The 16,742-nt window shown below is 34.3% G+C and overlaps 1 protein-coding gene and 1 pseudogene across 5 annotated transcripts in view; both read left to right on the forward strand.

The window, feature by feature from the left end:
• Nucleotides 1-4,872, forward strand: part of LOC148943956 (uncharacterized) — a 60,028-nt pseudogene extending 55,156 nt beyond the window's left edge. Inside the window, exon 4 of the transcript XR_016142999.1 lies at nt 3,749-4,872. The product of XR_016142999.1 is annotated as an uncharacterized LOC148943956 (transcript). The remainder of the gene's footprint in view (nt 1-3,748) is intronic.
• LOC148943950 (uncharacterized) overlaps nt 1-16,742 on the forward strand; it is a 628,351-nt gene that overhangs the window by 375,124 nt on the left and 236,485 nt on the right. The window lies entirely within an intron of this gene.

Raw genomic sequence — 16,742 nt, forward strand, 5'->3', positions numbered from 1 at the left:
CCCCTAAAATATACCTCTGTTTTTAAAAGAAAAGACGGAATTATTTTGCAAATCAGCACTGTATTATCGTGTTAGCAAACAATAAAGGGACTATGCTATCATAGGTAGAAACTTCCATAAAGCAAGTTTAAACAAAAGTCAAGTAAACAAACGTTTAAATGATGAGATATTCATTATAGATATTCAGTTACAAAAGAAAGTCCTGTATTTATAGGAGATAGTCAGAGAGGAAGAGAATTTTCGTGAGGAAGAAGTGAAAATTATTGTTCTGTTATGTCCAAAACAGCAATATTAGTTAAAAAAAAAAAGGTGCGAAAATATAAAATTTCTTAAAGTAATGACGTGCACATGAGCTTTGTGATTTTTCTTATCATAGTATTTGTGGTTGAAAAGAAAGATTTTGAAGATATTTTATAATATAAAATGAGGGAACATGAACTTTTTCTACAGACTTCTATGCTACTCTCCTTCAACGCAGTAATGGCATTGGCATAATCAGGTGGTGCAGACCACGTAGGGTGGCACTCTCCAGGTGTTGGCACCAAGAGAAGAAAGTGGAAAGGTTAGGTTACTTCTGAAGTAAACATTCCATGTAGTTTTTCCACTGAGCCTAAGCTAATTGTCTCCAAATACAGACAGCTGAAATTTTTTTTTAGACATCTTACATATCAAAATTCTTGAGTGTGTTCTGGATAATCAACAAGTATCAAATTTTGTTCAAAATAAAAATTTGCTGATTTGAACCTTCATAGTCTTATCTTGTAGGAAAGGGAAGAGAAAAAAGAAACACCGTATTTTTTAGGATTTTCATTCATGAAGCAGCTGGACCAGGTACAGAACAAGTTCCTGGGCCCTAGTTTAGAATTTAATTCTGATTGTATCTAAAGAATCAGTATAGATGCTTCTAAAATATAGATATTTTTTTCTCCTAGAAGTTTCATTGTCTCAAAAATGTTTACTTGTAAAAAGTATTGTGACTCATATTTTCATTATTTTTACTGGTATAATCATATTTAGATTATTGAGCACAAATTGAGCTGCAGCACTTTCGTGGGAGGAACTTTCCACGTAGGAGTTTCCTCTGAAGGGGGGGAATTTTTCATAGAGGGTGAGCCCGATTCACCGGCATTATTTGGAAAACGATCAGAAATTAAATTGAAAAAATAAGTTTTTTCAAATGAAATAACGGTTAACAATGTAATACTTCTGAAGTATATTAAGACTACGAAAGATCTGAGTGTGTTTTCCATTGTTAGTTTTAACTACTAAAGCTTAAGGCTTTTGTGTTAGTTTGCTAAATACACTGGAATGATTTTAGTCTTACAAACACATTTTCAAAGCTTTATACCGCATCCTTAACAACATTCCGCACTTCAAATCCGGCACTCCCGCACTTCATTCAATGCCCGAATTTAATCTGTGAATAAAATTCTAATTTGTGAAAATTCTATTTATCAAATTATCACTCTTGATTTTGTCCAGTTTTTATATTTTGTTATTTTTTCACATTTGCTGTCTGTTTTTTATGTCTTGGTACTGACTATTGAGAATATTTTATCATACTTTGATAATTTTCTATCTCTTTTTTTTTTGTTATGGAAGCTGCATATGCTTCACCAGACGATGTCGAAACGATCAAGGAAACTTCTAATTCTTCTCTATCACGTGAGCATCAACAGCAACCTTTGAGTATTGCATCCAGATCAGATGCAATAAAATTGCTGATTATTCTTTTCCAGAGTTAAATACTACCATTAGTGCTACTAACGACTCACCGAAGCACCAAAACCCATGAGGCCAACACATCTATGCGAGCTCCTCTTCCATCCTAGTTTATTCTAAGCCTCCCTCTTTGAGCCCTCCCAGGACGTTCCCATTTCCCTTAAATCTTTCCTTATGAGGTCCTCCCACCCAAACCGCTGACGACTCGCTTTCTGTTTAACCCTAAACTGTTGACTGAAAAGAACAATCTTTGGCAATCTGTCATCTTTCATCCGCAGATCGTGCCTTAACCATCTCAACCTTTATCTCAATTATAGTCCTAGAAAGCGGGATTGAACTGTACTTTTCTTACAGCCTATCGTTTGAAATACAATCAGTCAGTCAGGTACCCAAAACAATCAACAGGCAATTTCTCTTGAAAACATCTAACAAATCTTCCTCCATTTTTCGGAGCGCCAATACTTCTGAAACATATTTGACCACTGTCATCATTAGAGCTTCCAATATTCTAATCTTGGTTTGAAGACATCTCTTCCTATTGTTCTAAACTTTTTTCAACTTTGAAAAAGCACCCTGAGCCTTGGTTATTCTACTTTTAACATCATCAAGGCACCCACCATCTTCACTAATACTACTAACAAGGTAAGTAAAGCTGTCCACTTGATCGACCTTTTCGATACCCAAAGTCTCTTTTTTCACTTATTTTTAGCCTTAGTGACTTAGTGTTCTTAACGTTAATTTTTAAACCTATTCTAGCACCATGAACACACAAAATCTCTAAAAATTCATTCAATTTGCTCACTTTTTTATCTAGGATGTTCAAATCATCAGCGTAATCTATGTCTTGGAAATTTACGCTTCCCCATTTAATCCCATGTTCTTCCAGTGCCTTTCCTGTGCTCTATAAGACAAATTTCATTAAAACGATCAATATAACTAGGGATAGAACACAACTGTGCTTAACTCGAGATTTAATGCGAAATAAGCTACTTTATAGCTTTAATACAAAAATGTATCTCTTTAGCCTGAAAACATACATCAAAACAGATAAAGCCCATAACAGTTGTCCATTAGTCAAGATCTCGTGGGAATTCTGTGTCGTTTACTGGGATATAATTTCCTCAAATGGTGCCACTCCTCAAGTGGGAATAGAGTTGGTCCCCAGTCTTGCGGGTAACCCGACAGGGTCAAGCCAGCTCTTTGCAGAGGCCTTTGTCCGGAGATCTGGATCTTACGTCCTGCCACTGTTGTTTTATCGAAGATCCTCCCCCAATGGTGTTCTGCGTCAACATGCAATTTAAACCATTGCTGGAAGAAGGTATATAACTCACGGAAAGTAGAACTTGCTTGTGAGCAACTGTGTCTCTTATGGTCTACTAGACATTCATCATGCTGAGAAAAATGCACTGCTAAAAAGATTGTTCCTCTAAAGGAATTTCTATTTAAGGGTAAATCATTAACGTGAAAAAAAAACATTTCAGTTTACGAAAAATATTTATAGGCTAAAAACGAAAGCTGAACATCAGTTTAGTTTAAACCTAAGTTTTCTTTAGAAATCAGGGTGAAATTGGGAAAGGGGCGGGGGCATTTTTCCCTGTAGACCCCCATTTTAGAACTTCTTAATTATTTTTGGCTGTCTACGAGTTTATTGATACAATGGCCTTCCTAATTTACGGAACGTTGCCGTTGAATTAGTTTTCCATGTGAAATAATGATACAAGTTTAATATAAGTTCAACTAGGGGTTCATAAGGAAATTATTCGATAAAACATATGAAATTTTTTAAAAATCCCGTATGACTTTCAAGTTTTAAAGCTGATAAAGATTTATATATTATATTAATTCTGATTCTTCCATGAAGTGAAACTGATTTCAAGTTTTGTTCTCTCATTTTTGTTTCAATTTAAAGTGGCAGGTAGTGTAGATCCAAAACAGGTTACAGCTATAGATGTTCACCTTTATTGATGTCTAATTATTGAATCGTTTACACCTTATTTAATTTTAATAAAATTATTTTTTATTATAGAGATAATTCATTCTACTGTGTGCAGTTCTGATGGTGTGGATCAACCAAAACTCTTAACATTTAGTCAACATTTTGTTATAAATGGTAATTTTTTACCAAGTGCGCCTGAGTTAAAACGACCGGGAAGTTCATCACTAGATGTTACACAGAATCCTTATCATGTGAGAAATTGGAACAGGCATCAAACAGTGCACAGTGGGGAGACACTGTTTAAGTGTGAGGTCTGTGAGAAAACTTTTTCTCAGTCAGGCAATTTGATTCAGCACCAAAGAGTACATACTGGTGAGAAACCATTTAAGTGTGATATATGTGATAAAACTTTTTCTCAGTCAAGCAGTTTGATTAAGCACCAAAGAGTACATACTGGCGAGAAACCTTTTAAGTGTGATATATGTGATAAAACTTTTTCTGTGTCTAGCAGTTTGATTAAGCAACAAAGAGTACATACTGGTGAGAAACCATTTAAGTGTGATATATGTGATAAAACTTTTTCTCTTTCAGACACTTTGATTAACCACCAAAGAGTACATACTGGTGAGAAACCGTTTAAGTGTGATATATGTGAGACAACTTTTTCTTCGTCAAGTATTTTGATTAGGCACCAAAGAGTACATACTGGTGAGAAACCGTTTAAGTGTGATATATGTGATAAAAATTTTTCGGAGTCAAGTAATTTGATTACGCACCAAAGAGTACATACGGGTGAAAAATCCTTTAAATGTGATGTATGTGAGAAAACTTTTTCTATATCTAGCAGTTTGATTCACCACCAAAGAGTACACACTGGTGAGAAACCTTTTAAATGTGATGTCTGTGAGAAAATTTTTTATCTGTGAAGCAATTTGATTCAGCACCAAAGAGTACACACTGGTGAAAAACTTTTTAAATGTGATGTATGTGAGAAAACTTTTTCTCAGTCAAGCCATTTGATTTACCACCAAAGAGTACACACTGGTGAGAAACCGTTTAAGTGTGATGTCTGTGAGAAAACTTTTTTTCAGCCAAGCAGTTTGATTAAGCACCAAAGAGTACACACTGGTGAGAAGCCATTTAATTGTGACATATGTAAAAGAGAATATTCTTCTAAATTTAATCTTAACAATCATATAGCAACACATTTATAATATACAATAACAACCCGTGTGGTCTTGCTGAACCCTATTGTGAACTGTTTCTTTGTTTTGTTGCTACTCATTTATATTTATTTTGTCAGTTCATTAATCGATTTGGTGAATATTTTTGTTCATTTCTTTTGTGAGTATCTTTTGTGTTTTGTTTTAACTTGTTCCATTCTTTGGATATGAATACCAACCCCCCCCCCCCTCCCAAATTTGTCGCTGTATGTATCCATGTTTGATTAAACACCCCAGTAAAATCCATTTTCTTCTTCTTATAATTTTTTCTCTCCTTTTTTAAAATCTCTTTACTTATCATTGGGATTCAAATATTGTAAAAAAAATACGTATGTAGTTTTTGGTTTGTCCTCAGAGAAGTAGATCCTTAAAATTATGATTGTCACCAGGATTTCTAATCAAGAGATAAGAGGGGGATGTATGCTCATTAGGATTGTTCCAATGTGGCGAGGTCCGTATGAGTGATTAATTAATCCTTAGGGACACCACTGCAGAAATAAAGGAAAGATAAATATTGGTTTGTTCGATTGTTGTCATTGGTAAAATTGGGTAATTTGCCGTACTTTTACAGACCCTCTTAAAATTAGTACTTTACCTATTTACATATTTAAAATATTATACTGACGTCTTTTATGGCGCTTTATAGTTAACATTGTACAAAACTATCCAAATGGCTGGGAGAAACAGATTTGGGTATTATATTGTTATTGTGATGTCTACTGGATTCACAGCAGGGTGAAAGAACTAAATATAATTGCACTCATTAATTTCGTTGTGAAGTGTTTTGATAAATTGGTATTTGACTGGCCCTTACCTAACACCATCTCACTGTATTTGAATATACTTATTCTCTTTTAATGAAAAATTTACGTAACCTATCCACTAAAAAAGTTTCAGAAACCAATATCTTGTGATCTGTGGGTCTGTAGCAATGTTACCCAGTCTTATCTAGTCTTTCTCCTCTGTTTTGGATGAACCCAGATCTTTCTCTTCTTTTTGAAAAATGCAGGGTATAAATTGAGGTCAGAATTATTTCTTCTGCCAATCAGAGGTCTAAATTGATTTGGATAGGAAGAAGTACTTTATGCAGACTATTTCTCAATACCTGATTTGCCTGGTATGAAAGACCCTACTCAATTGTAACATTACTAAATACCACAATGTTTGAACCTTAACGTTACATCCCTCAAAATACCAAAAACTAAGCTATTGCTTCTTAGAAAAAACTGTCTGACTATAAAATATATTTTACTAGAATTTGTCTTGAAATTTAGAATCAGAAATGGATCTCATTGAATCTAAAGTCATTAAATATACTAGATGGTCAAAATGCATTAACAATGTAATTTTGCTGTCATCTAGCAATAGTAGTGAACATATTTTTACTTAATTTGAGATTATTGATTGTTACTAAAATGAGTTGGTAATTAAAACTTATTAATTGGATTAATAATTTCAGAGTAGAATAAAAAAAGTGTTTTGCAAAAGAAAAAAAAACAGCCTCAGAAGTAAGATCAAAGTCCTCAGATCTACCATAATATTGCTTTCTTTCAAAAGAAATAAGATCTGAACACACTGATTAGCAAAATACATAACCAAAGCTATTTCTGATATATTTTTTCACCTAAATCAACAGCTTTCCAAGATAGCAAGAAGCCCCTTATATAGAAATTTGCCTAAAATTATATAATTTATAAAATTGCTAGGCCACTTTATTTTTCATTGTTGCTTGAACAGCAATTGCCAATCACCCAGTAAGAAGTACAGTTGGGGCTGTTGAGAGGGAAATACTACAGGGTGGTAGGGTAGACTAGAGTTGAAATTCAAAAAAGACTGAATATCTATAATCTTGTATCTTGTAATCTATAATCTTGTAATCTTGTAAAACAGGTTTGGGTATTATATTGTTATTGTGATGTCTTCTGGATACAGAGCAGGGTGAAAGAATGAAATATAATTGCCTCCATTAATTAATGAACATTTTACATGCAATTTACAATTTATTATCCACTAAAAAAGTTTCAGAAACCATTTGATCTTTTGAACAAAAGAACAAAGATGTTATCATTTGATCTGTGGGTCTGCAGCAATGTTACCCAGTCTAATCTGGTTTCTCTCCTCTCTTTTGGATGGAAGATTGGATGGACCCACATGTTTCTCTTCTTTCTGAAAAATGCAGGGTATTAATTGAGGTCAGTATTATTTCTGCCGCCAACCAGAGGTCTAAATTGATTTGGATAGGGAGAAGTACTTTATCCAGACTATTGCTCAATACCTTGTTTGCCTGTTATGAGAGACCCCACTCAAATGTATCATTACTAAATACCACAATGTTTGAACCTTAACGTTACATCTTCACAAAGCTTCTGATCCCTCAAAATAGCAAAAACAAAGCTATTGCTCCTTGGAAAAAATAGTCTGACTATAAAAAATATGGTACTAGAATTTATCTTGAAATTTAGAATCAGAAATGGATCTCATTGAATCTAAAGTCATTAAATATACCAGGTGATCAAAATGCATTAACAATGTAATTTTGCTGGTCATCTAGCAATTACTAGTGAACCCCCCCCAAAAAAAACAGTTTATATTTTTATTCAATTAGAGATATATTTTTTCACCTAAATCAACAGCTTTCCAAGATAACAAGAAGTCCCTGATATAGAAATTTGCCTAAAAATTTTATAATTTATAAAATTGCTTGGCCACTTTATTTTTCATTGTTGCTTTAACAGCAATTGCCAGTCACCCAGTAAGAAGAAGTACAGTTTGGCCTGTTGAGAAGGAAATACTATAGGGTGGTAGGGTAGACTAGAGATGAAAGTCAAGAAAGATTGTATATCTATTATCTTGTAATTTAATAAATTTTAACTACGTAAAAATTTAGCTTACAGATTGTCGTAAAAGAAAAAAAGGGTTTATATATGATCAACATGGATACATGCATATGTATAGTACCAGGAGCCTGATGGCTTCACCTCCTGGCCCCGCCACGTGACATGGCGCGGCACGGCACATATTGCGGTCTTGTCAAATACATTTGATTATTTAGGCAAGTCTGATTACAACGTCTAACAACGATATCTACTAAGCTTCAATTTTTTTTTTTTAAGGCTTTTGAATTGTTGTAATCCATTGTTCAAATATATTAAATGTTTCTGCAATTAACAGCCGCCGGGCCCCGGCATTCGGTAGGCTTCTACATGCGGATTCTCTTTTTCGCTTTTCTTCTAACCACAGACAATTTGCTGTCTTCAAAGATATTTAATTTAATGTCTTTTTATACTGTTTCTTTTCAAAGATATATGATTATTTATTAAAGTTCAGTTTCTACTAAGCTTCAAACTTTTTGTTTAATTTTTTAAGGTTTTTGAATTGTTGCAATCCCTTGTTAAAATTTATACGGATATTTCTGAAATTACCAGTTTTTTCTCTCCATACTGCAGCCTGTTCACAGATATTTGATTATTATGTACTGAGCTTGAAACTTTTGTTTTTCTTTTTCAAGATTTTTGAGTTGTTGTAGTCCCTTGTCAAAATAGAGAATCATCATTTGTAATAATTGCAATTTTTTGTTTTCTATTTACGTAAAAAAGTTGCGTTCAAAAAGGTTTTTGTTTTTGACTTGTTGAAATCTCTTTTTAAAATATGTACAAACATTTTTGTGATTACCAGTTTTTTGCTCTATGCAATTTAATGTCTTTTTAAATATATTTGGTTATTGAAGCTAGTCCGATTTCTAACAGCGATATGTACTAAGCTTGAAACTTTTAGTTTTCTTTTTTAAGGTCTTTTTTAAGAGAATCATCATTTGTAAGAATTGCAAATTTTCGTTTTTGGGGCTTTCCTACTGACACTATATAACTGGATGCGTCGAAACCTGTAAGGTTAATCACGAAGCGAGTTGATTTTATCAAAAAAAGTGAAATTTTTAAAAGGACATTGCTTATACTGATGAGAAAATAATTTTGGTAATGAGGTTTTTCATTTTTGACACATTTTTGAATTTTGATTACTTCAGACAATTTAGCAATGACCTTTACCTTAGCTACCCGTATTGGTATTGTCGTAATTGACGGTCCAGTTTGTTGATTTTCATATCTTATCGTGTTTGATAGTTCAGGTGTTGGTTCCAAAGGATCACCATTTATAGCAACTGCAACTGCAATTTTTTTTCTTTTTTGGAACCTTCCATTAGACAGTATAATATTTAATAAACTGATGGGTTGGAAACTCAGCAATCTTATTTATGCTATGCTTGACATAACACAAGAAAATGCTTATATGATGTAATATAAAATGCTCATAACATGTACTAAGATAGTACATGATGCCATTTGTCACCAAATTAAGGCTCTTAACGAATTTTCTTTGATTTTTGACCTGTCTAGATTGTTTTTTATGCGAGAATCAAAGTTACCAATTTTCACAAAAAAATATAGAGCCGTTTTCGAGAAAAAATACATACTTAAATATATATACAGTTATTGCTCGTCTATAAATATAGTGTATATATGTATATATATATATATATATATATATATATATATATATATATATATATATATATATATATATATATATATATATATATATATATATATATATATATATATATATATATATATATATATATATATATATGTGTGTGTGTGTGTATATGATCTTTGAATTTAAACATGTTGTAGGTCTCACATAGTTTGAATAAATTGGCCATACCTAGAACAAAAGGATATTCTGAGCTACATTTATCTGTATTCATTTTTTAATACAAAAAGGGAGGAAGTAGTGAGAAGTTTAAAACTTACGTCTAAATTACCCCATGGTGGGAAATTGATAGATTTTTTAATCTTGATTATTTTTTTTGCAAGGATCATTTTTGAAAACAACTTGTTCAATATTATTCATTTAACTATTTATATTAATTTAAACTGCAATAAAGACACCTACAGTAAAGTGAAGGCACTCTAGACTGAACATCCATAACTTGAACCTTAGGAGTGGTCTAACCCTAATAAAACAACTCTAATGTTTGTTTTAATAACTTTTCTTTCTTTATTATTTTTTGAAATTCTTTTGAACACTTTAATAACAATTTTTGTTTGATATTTAACCTGAAGTTTCAGACCTAAAAACACCAATTTTTTGGAACTTCAAAAGTTTATAGATTAGTAAGTCACAAAAAACTGATGTTCTATTCATCAATCCTGTCTAATAGTTAACAGGCTTTATTTATTTAAATAACCTAGTTTTTGTCATTAATGTGTTTGGCAACAGTTTATAAAATTAGACAAAATCAGTTATTTTAGGATTTTAAGGTTTTTTAAGGATTTTTTTTTCTTAAATGACAAACAGCAAAATGGCTATCTCAGAATTTCGATCAGATGACTTTTAGGAAAAACGGTGGGTGGAGGGGGCACTTAAGGGCATTTGCACTCCAATCTTTTTGGTCACTTAAAAAAGCACTAAAACTTCTAAGTTTTGTTCGAATAGGCCCCTTTTATATATTCTAGGACTAGTGGTTTGATGTAATTAGCCCTGTAGCCCTGAAAAAGAAAAAAAAACACGCATCCGTGATCTTTCTTCTGGCAAAAAATACAAAATTCCACATTTTTGCAGATGGAATACGCTGAATCTGATGGCTATACTTCCGTTAAGATTCCTTGACTCTTTAGGGGTCCCCCCCCCCTTTTTTTAAAAATCATGCAAATTTTCTCAGGCTCCTAGCCTTTGATGCGTAACACTAAACTTAATGAATCTTATATATTTGCAATCACCATGATAAGTGATTCTTTTGATACCTCATTTAATATCAAAATTCTGTTTTTTAAAGTTTCGGTCACAATTGAGCCGTATTGCTCCTTATTACTCGTAAGGCTAAGGGTATTATAATCTGAATAATCATCGGTCATTCAGAGCGATAACATCTATTAGTTTAAAACAGTTAATACACAATACAGTGCGCAAGGACGGGGAGAAGTTAGCCACGCCCCCCAGCATAGCAGCGTCTCCGGATAAAGATTCATTTCTTTGACGACTGAAGAAGAGAGCGCTACAAAGCTGTGTCCCGGGCTAAAGCGGGACTCAACGAATAAACTCTACTGCCGGAGAATATTGCTGGCAGAGAATAAGGTAGGCAATCTTAATTATCTTGAATAAGCAAGCAGAAATGGAGGGGAATCAGATTCAGCTACCTCAACTTCCGGATGCGTCAGATCCCGACGCGATTTTCAGTTTATGCGTGAAATAAATTTCAAACTGGATTTGATCCCACAGTTCTCAAACAGCTTACCCGGTATGGAGGCAAGAATGAATAGTTTTAGTAAACAGCTAGATACAACAAAATCAGAAATTTCAAACGATCTAGCGGAAGCGAGGAACAAACTCAGGGAGTCTACACTGAAAATTGACTCATTGGAGGCAGAAATAAAGCGTTATAACCTTGTGTTTTACAATTTCCCTGTGACTGGTCCATTCCAGTCGAGTTTGAAGGATGAGCTTTGCGAGTTTCTTAGCTGGTGCCTGCCGAACCTACAGCTATCTCGGAGGGACATGAAGGATGCTTTCCGCCTGAGATCAGGCCCTGTAACAGTTAAGTGGCACGACTTGGAATTACGAAATGAGGTTCTCAGGAAAAGTTTTGTATTGAAACAGAACGGCGTATGGGTTGCTCCGGACTACACTACTTATCAACGCGAGGCTAGAAAAAAATTGAAGCCAGTGCTTTCCCAAGCCCTAGTAAAAGGTCAAAATGCGCGGCTCAAAGGCGATAGGCTTATCATTGAAGGTAAAACGTACACATACGACCGTGAATGTCAAAAAGTAAAAGAAATGACAGTAAGCCACCCAATTAGGGCCCCTAATCCAGCGCAAAGTAACTCAGAGATCAGAGGTATAAATCCCGCTAATATCAATGAAAATAACCAGAGCTCAGTACAGATCAGTCGGACTGTTCTGGTAATGAAAGTGACATGAACACGATAGTTTAAAGAAACAGCAACTTGCCGAAAACAATAGGAACAGGGAAAGGTCGTAAAAGTAGCGAGACTAGCCCCGTCGATAATGCTTACAGTCACACCGCTAGAAATGTACGGCAAAAAAATGAGGAGCCACTGACAAGCCGGGCTACTGGAGGCAATCGGCCATCAATTTACAGACAAAACACACGCCCGTTTAGGCAGCTACAAAAAAAAATCAGCCTTGGCAGTACAAGGATATTAATAGGCCTAGGAGCGACGATTATTACCGGGTAGCTTTCCCCCCGAGTGATTACGGAGCCCATTAGCATCGACAAGGCCATACACAAACCCTGTAGTTTGTATCTTGGAATGTACAGGGTATAAAAAATAAGTTAAGTTCTGTGGAAACTGATTTGTCAAATTTTGACTTTGTAGCATTAATAGAAACCTGACATTGCCCTGGTGAAACTCCAAAAGTAAGAGGTTTCAATGTGGAAAGTGTATCGCGAGAGTTAGCTTTGAAGAATCGTTATTTTGGAGGCCTTGTAGTGTTGATAAAAGATGAGTCTTTCAAAAATTATACAAAACTGAAAAGTAAATCAGAAAATGTTATTTGGATTAGATTAGAATGTTGGGATGGACTGTGTATTGTAATAGGATCGATTTATATTCCACCTCAAAATAGCTCGTACCGAAATTAAGATACGTGGAATTTGTTGGTAAAAGAATTAGATGAAAAAAGAGTTAATTTTGAAATTGATAGATTGATATTAATGGATGATTTTAATGCTTATACTAGTGATGAAGTTGAATTAAAAGATGCGTTAATTCCAGGTATTCCGTCAGCAGTCCCCGCCGTCTACAGAATTCCCAGAGCTAGCAGGGATAAAAAAAGAAGAATAAATCAATGGGGTAGAAGGTTGCTGACACTATACGCAGAATTGGGTTTGATGATTGGAAATGGAAGATTTGGAAAGGATAAAAATCAGGGTGAGTTTACCTGCGTATCTGGGGCTAAAGCAAGTTTAATTGATTATGTTTTGGTGGATATTCGCTGGGATCCAAATTACCTTAATTTGGATGAGCTTAAGTTAGTATGATCGGACCATCTACCGGTATTTTTAGAAATTAGATCAAGGAGTGCTCCCCAAAGGAGGGATATCTCAAGCGAAAGTCGTATTTATAATAAAAATGTTAGGTGTCAGATACCTAGGGAATGGTCTACAGAGGAAAATGCTAAATTAAGTGAAGCGTTTTCAAAGGATGATGTAGCTATAAGGCTAAATGATTTAGAGAAGATGAATAACCATGATAGATTGATAGAAGAGTTCACTGAGATTTTACATGAAATAGCAGGCCCAGTTCTAGGAAATAAAGGAGGTCGTAAGGATATAGAATTTTTTGATGAGGAATGTAGAATAATAAAAATTAGAATTGATTAAATAAATGGAGATTTTGAGGGAAGAGGAAAAAGAGGAAAATAGGCTTCGACTAGCAACAAGGTTTAAAAATGTTCGCCGGGAGTATAAACGCCTTTTAAAACAGAAGAAGAGACTGGCTATTCAAAAAGGTAAGGAAGAGCTGATCCAGTTTTATGAAAAGAGTGATATGCGGTCTTTATGGAGAAATATAAAAAAAGGGGTCTCTATAGCTCAGCCAAAAGTAACTGACCCAAAAACATGGCCTACATACTACAACGATGCGGTTCAGGAAGACTATTCGTTTGACTGCTAGTTCAGTGACGAATTATCGAATACAGAGAATGAGACCAGTCTCCCACTGAAAGAACACGATTATGATCTGATAAAACCCGCATCGGAAGAAGAAATCGAAGAATGCATAAGCGCCATGGAAGGTGGACATAGATCACAGCAACCGCAACCTTATAAGAAAATTAGAGTATATTTTCTTGTGTATATTATTGCTTCTAATCAGCAGTTGTACCAAACAAATCCTGCTCAACTCATCCTCAGGGCTATACTGTGGTTTTTTATCCTCCCCATAGTATAGTGCAGACGGTTTGATATCATTCTATTTTCCCCTTCTTTTTTTTTAGTTTTATTTTTGTGTTTAAAGCTTTTTCCAATAGGCAATGTTTAGAAGTCCTCCAAAAAAAAGTTCCCCCAGATCCCAAATCAAATTCCACTGAAAGTGTCATAGTGAAAGATACCCATCCTGGCTGGTCAAGCACATTATCTGAAAGTTCTAATGATAGCTCCAATTTGGAGAATAGGACAATGATAAGTGTAGGGGCTAATGTAACCATAAATGATGATAATTATTGGTTTCAAGAGGTCCTCTCTAGAAGCTCTAAAAAAAGGGAAAAAATCTCCCAAATTAAAAGCATTTCCCCTCTCCCTGCCCAAGATCCTCCCTCCAAAACTTAGGAATTTACCTTAAAATTAATCCCACTACCCCCTTTGAAATAAAAATGATCACTGCAATAAGAGTTGCAATTTTTAAATTGCTAAAATCAATGTTCTCTCTTAATATTAACCGTGATGGATCTCTGCTAATAGCTGTAGAAGATCAGAAATCAGCAGATACAATAATTAACCTAAAATCCCTTCTGAATACCCCAATTATTGCAATTAATTGGAACCCAAAACAATCACCAACAAAAATAGTAGTTTATAATGTTCCCCCAGAGATATCTACTCAGGAGTTAAAAGAAGGGCTCTCAGATAGGGCTGGAAACACAATCCCAGTTGAAGATGTTACCCAACTTGGAAAACCTAACTCTGATGGCCTAAAAACTAGTAGATCCTTCTTATTCACACTGAAGGATAAAATTGATATCCCAGAAAAATTATTCCTATTTGGGCAAACAAACCACACAAGGAATACAAACCTAAGCCTATCCAGTGTCAGAAGTGTTTCAAACTGGGACACACAACAAACAAATGTAATGAAATTCTCCGAGAGTGTAGTAATTGTAAAGCTTTCCATCATAAACAGCTGACAACTTGCAACAACACTCAGCCTATATGCATTATTTGCAAAGCCCCATAAAAATCTAAAAATAAAACATTGTACCCCGCCTACAAGAAAAGAGCTTTAACAATCCAAATATCAACAGAATAAGCCAGCTCATACCTCTTGGCAGCAGTTGAAGTAAATGCTTCCCAACGATACCAAATAAAGCCTGTAATGAAACCAACCAAAACCCCCAAGTCAAATGCCCCCAATGCATCAAGCATCCCATATAAAACACCATCTTCTAAGCCCCCTAGCTCAAATCCCCATCAGAAGGAATCACAAAGCCTCCTTGTCTGGTGAGATAAGGTCAGCCTGGCCCTCCCTCCAAAGAAGAAACAAACCAGAAACACTACCAGGAATCAATTCCTTAACCAAAAAACAGGATGCATAACCAAAAATGCAATCCCCAAATGTATACTTATTAATTATAAACTGTAATTCAGTTCAGGCCATGAACATATATCAACTACAGAAAACAAAAAATTATTGCAGGATTGGAAAAAATCTACGTCCCAGATGATATGCTCATTCAAGCAAAAAAAGATCTTGCTTTACTTTTAACAAAGCTGAACATTGATACACAGTGATATGAAGAATAAATCAACAACACAACATTTATCAATACTCCAATGGAATGTAAGGTCACTCACAGAAAATAAGCTAAATGAACTAATATCATTTATGAATAATAATTCGATTAATATTGCTTGCCTCCAGGAAACTCATTTAACCCAAAATCAACAAATTAAGTCTCTGGGATATACTATCCTGAGAAAGGATAGATCTTCAGAGAGAAAAGGAGGTGGGGTAGCTTTATTAGTCAAAATTAATATAAAATTTTGTGGTATCAATTTTAGTGATTTTGAAAATGATTTTGCTGTCATTGGTATCAGTGTTCGTCTGAATAATTTAAAAACATACTTAATAAGCTTGTATAACCCTAATGGTCAAACTACAGATGCCAAAGATTTCATTAATTGTAAAACTAATTCTAATATGTTAAATAATGTCATTATTTGTGGTGATTTCAATGCCCACAGCCTTTTGTGGGGGAATAAACCAGCAAATAAAGCTGGTAAATTTATTGAGCATATGACTTCAAATAATAATGAATTAGCTGTTGCTACCCCTCCAAACCTGAATACATATTTCAACCCCAAAAGTGGCAAATTCTCCACAATTGACCCATGGGTGCCCATAGGCTGAATTTTAGGGGGGGGGGGGGCAAAATATTTAAAAATAAGTTATATCCTTGAATATCCGTCTATTATTCCAATGTAATTCGAGGGCCCCTTATTGTACAAAAACACCATTTTCCCTTTTAAAATGTAAAATGTAATTTTGATATTGGCCTTGCTTTCAAAACCAACAAAAACAGACAAAAAACATAATGGTGGCAGAAAATTTTGTCAACATCGGTGGGTTCTGCTAATGATCACATTTGCCCTCTTAGCAAAATTCTCTGTTGTGAATCAAGCGAGTGAAATAAAATGAAACTCATGAAAATGAAACGACCAAAAGGGGAGTTCGCAACATAATAACAAATTTTTAATCATTTAAAAATTAGAAAAATAAAAAACGGATTTAAGATTTTGGTTTATCTAAATCTAAAAAAAATTGATTTAACTCATGAAAAGAAACTTACATAAGATATTTAAATCACAAAATTATAAATTTTCAGAAAAAGCAAATTGTAGATTTCGCTTCTGTTTGGAAAATTTGTCTATAGCCAGCTCTTCCAAATTGAGCTCTTGTACTCTACACCTGTGAATGCTTAATAAGCTCAAACTTGATAGGTGTTCCTCGCTCATAGTGCTCCTCAGCCATGTTTTAATTCACCTCAGGGTGCTAAAGGATCTTTCCACAGTACATGTTGTTTGTGGGATGGTTCGATAATTAACAAGGGCTCTCATAATTGAAGGG

The sequence above is a fragment of the Artemia sp. Qi Xiang Cuo genome, chromosome 15, assembly GCF_049724085.1.
Source record: "Artemia sp. Qi Xiang Cuo chromosome 15, ASM4972408v1, whole genome shotgun sequence".
NCBI lineage: Eukaryota > Metazoa > Arthropoda > Branchiopoda > Anostraca > Artemiidae > Artemia > Artemia sp. Qi Xiang Cuo.